We start from the raw sequence: 3,172 nt of genomic DNA, 5'->3' as shown, positions 1-3,172 counted from the left end.
TCCCATTTTCTTTCAAATCAATGCTCATTAATCCTCTCTTTTCTTTCTTTCTCTCTCTTTCTTTCTTTCTTTCTTTCTTTCTTTCTTTCTTTCTTTCTTTCTTTCTTTCTTTCTTTCTTTGATACAGGGTCTATGTACTCCAGGTTGTACTGAAACTTGCTATGTAGCCCAGGCTGGCCTCAAACTCATAGAAATCCCTTTACCTTTGCCTCATGTGTGCTAGGATTAAAGGTGAACTCTAACATGCCCAATGATGCAACATTCTTAATGGACCAGTCAGGCCTGAAACACCCACATTTGACACAATGGAAAAAAGGGATTACTGTTCTAGTTATTATTAACTGTGAAGTCGACACTGCCTAGAGGTGTCAAAAAAAAGAAAGAAAAAGAAAAGAAAAGAAGGTCTCAACTGAGTAATGAGCTGTATAAAGTTGGCCTGTGAGCAGGTATATGAGAGCTTGTCCTCATTATCTTAATTGATACAGAAGAGCTCAGCCCATTGTGGGTGGCAACATCCCTGGGCTGAACAAGGAAGCTAGATGAGCATGGCTGGAACATCTTTCCTCCCTGGGCCTTCCCTCCAGGTTCCTTCATGCCCTGACTTCATTCAAAGATGGTTGTGATCTAGACATATAAGCTAAACACACCTATTCTTCCCTAGGCTGATGTTGGTCAGAGTGTTTTTATCACAGCAACAGAAAGGAAACTAGGACATGTATGTTTAAGGAGAAGTTAGAATAAGGCGGCTCTCTGCTCCTCCCTGTTCCAGAGACAGCCGCATCTTCTTGTGCAGTGCCAGCTTCGTCCCGTAGACAAAATGGTGAAGGTCGGTGTGAACGGATTTGGCCGTATTGGGCGCCTGGTCACCAGGGCTGCCATCTGCAGTGGCAAAGTGGAGATTGTTGCCATCAACGACCCCTTCATTGACCTCAACTACATGGTCTACATGTTCCAGTATGACTCCACTCACGGCAAATTCAATGGCACAGTCAAGGCCGAGAATGGGAAGCTTGTCATCAACGGGAAGCCCATCACCATCTTCCAGGAGCGAGACCCCACTAACATCAAATGGGGTGAGGCCGGTGCTGAGTATGTCGTGGAGTCTACTGGTGTCTTCACCACCATGGAGAAGGCCGGGGCCCACTTGAAGGGTGGAGCCAAAAGGGTCATCATCTCCGCCCCTTCTGCCGATGACCCCATGTTTGTGATGGGTGTGAACCACGAGAAATATGACAACTCACTCAAGATTGTCAGCAATGCATCCTGCACCACCAACTGCTTAGCCCCCCTGGCCAAGGTCATCCATGACAACTTTGGCATTGTGGAAGGGCTCATGACCACGGTCCATGCCATCACTGCCACCCAGAAGACTGTGGATGGCCCCTCTGGAAAGCTGTGGCGTGATGGTCGTGGGGCTGCTCAGAACATCATCCCTGCAATCCACTGGTGCTGCCAAGGCTGTGGGCAAGGTCATCCCAGAGCTGAACGGGAAGCTCACTGGCATGGCCTTCCGTGTTCCTACCCCCAATGTGTCCGTTGTGGATCTGACGTGCCGCCTGGAGAAACCTGTATGTATGGGGAGAGCTGGGCTTGTCTCTGGTGTGACAGTGACTTGGGACAAGGATAGTCATCTTGGGGTTTGTTCTTATCAGGCCAAGTATGATGACATCAAGTAGGTGGTGAAGCAGGCATCTGAGGGCCCACTGAAAGGCATCTTGGGCTACACTGAGGACCAGGTTGTCTCCTGCGACTTCAACAGCAACTCCCACTCTTCCACCTTCGATGCCGGGGCTGGCATTGCTCTCAATGACAACTTTGTCAAGCTCATTTCCTGGTATGACAATGAATACGGCTACAGCAACAGGGTGGTGGACCTCATGGCCTACATGGCCTCCAAGGAGTAAGAAACCCTGGACCACCCACCCCAGCAAGGACACTGAGCAAGAGAGAGGCCCTATCCCAACTCGGCCCCCAACACTGAGCATCTCCCTCACAATTTCCATCTCAGACCCCATAATAACAGGAGGGGCCTAGGGAGCCCTCCCTACTCTCTTGAATACCATCAATAAAGTTCGCTGCACCCCCCAAAAAAAAAAAGAATAAGGCGAAAGTGAAATAGGTTATTAGGTTTCTTTGCACGTTCAAAAAGATAGAACTGACTTACTCTCTCTTTGAAATAATTCTTCCATACCAACTACATTATATAGCATATATTTAAACATATCCAGATAAACAATATCGAGGTTCAAAAACAAGTTTTCAAGTACATCTGTTTTTCTTCAGAGCTGGGACTGAATCCAGGACCTCACTGATGGGGAGCCAGCACTCTGCCAACCTACAATACCAGTAACCACAAAAAACCTTCCAATCACGAAAATGAAAAGATAAAAACAAAATATCAATTCTAGTGGAGGGTAAAGCACGCACTTCAAAGCAGAACATGATTATGATCAGCTGCTTCTAGCTGGTAATCTTCAAAGTAAAAACTTTGGCCCAACAAATCTTTGAGTCTCACTTTCACCTAGCTAGGGCACAGCGCGCCCCCTACTGGGAGTTCCTGACTGAATTAAAAAGCTCACTTTTAATATATACTTGAGGAGTTTAACACCAATGTTTGAAACTTTAAGGGATTTTACAACTCATCGTCGTACAGTTATTTGTTTCTTGTGCCCATAAAGTTCATTTTCAACATTTTCCATCAGAACCATCCTAGCCTCGCAACAAACGTCAGGGCTCTCATATCTCTCTGCTTTTCCACTACCTCTCCCATGATGCCTTCCATTCCCTCCCACCCTAGGTGAGTCTCGACCTGGATGCTGAGAATAAAACCCAGGTCCTCTGCAAGGTTCTTTTAACCACGGAGTCAACTCTCCATCCACCTCCCACACTAGGACCCGCACCTTCCAAATCCCACTGAGGGACTTCAACTATGACCCCCTGAGCCCCCGCGAGTTTCCGTAGCTCGGCTGGGTGGGTGGGAATGTGGTGTGCTCCGGAGGTATAGATCGCTTTGGTCTGCGCCTGCCCGGAGGAGTCGGGAAACAGCAGCCACAGCTCCTACCTTCCCAGCCATGGTCTAGAACGACTAGCTTGGGCACTGGCCACAGACAGAGTCTGGCAGTTCTAAACTCCACCCCAAGCTGACCACTGAATCCCTGGGCTCTGCCTCTCA

At 48.0% G+C, this 3,172-nt stretch overlaps 1 pseudogene; it reads left to right on the top strand.

The window, feature by feature from the left end:
• Gm4691 (predicted gene 4691) lies at positions 800 to 2,083 on the top strand (annotated as a pseudogene).

Source organism: Mus musculus, chromosome 6 (assembly GCF_000001635.26).
Source record: "Mus musculus strain C57BL/6J chromosome 6, GRCm38.p6 C57BL/6J".
Lineage (NCBI taxonomy): Eukaryota > Metazoa > Chordata > Mammalia > Rodentia > Muridae > Mus > Mus musculus.
Note: the sequence above shows the minus strand (reverse complement) of the source record. Positions and strands in the feature narration are given on the sequence as shown.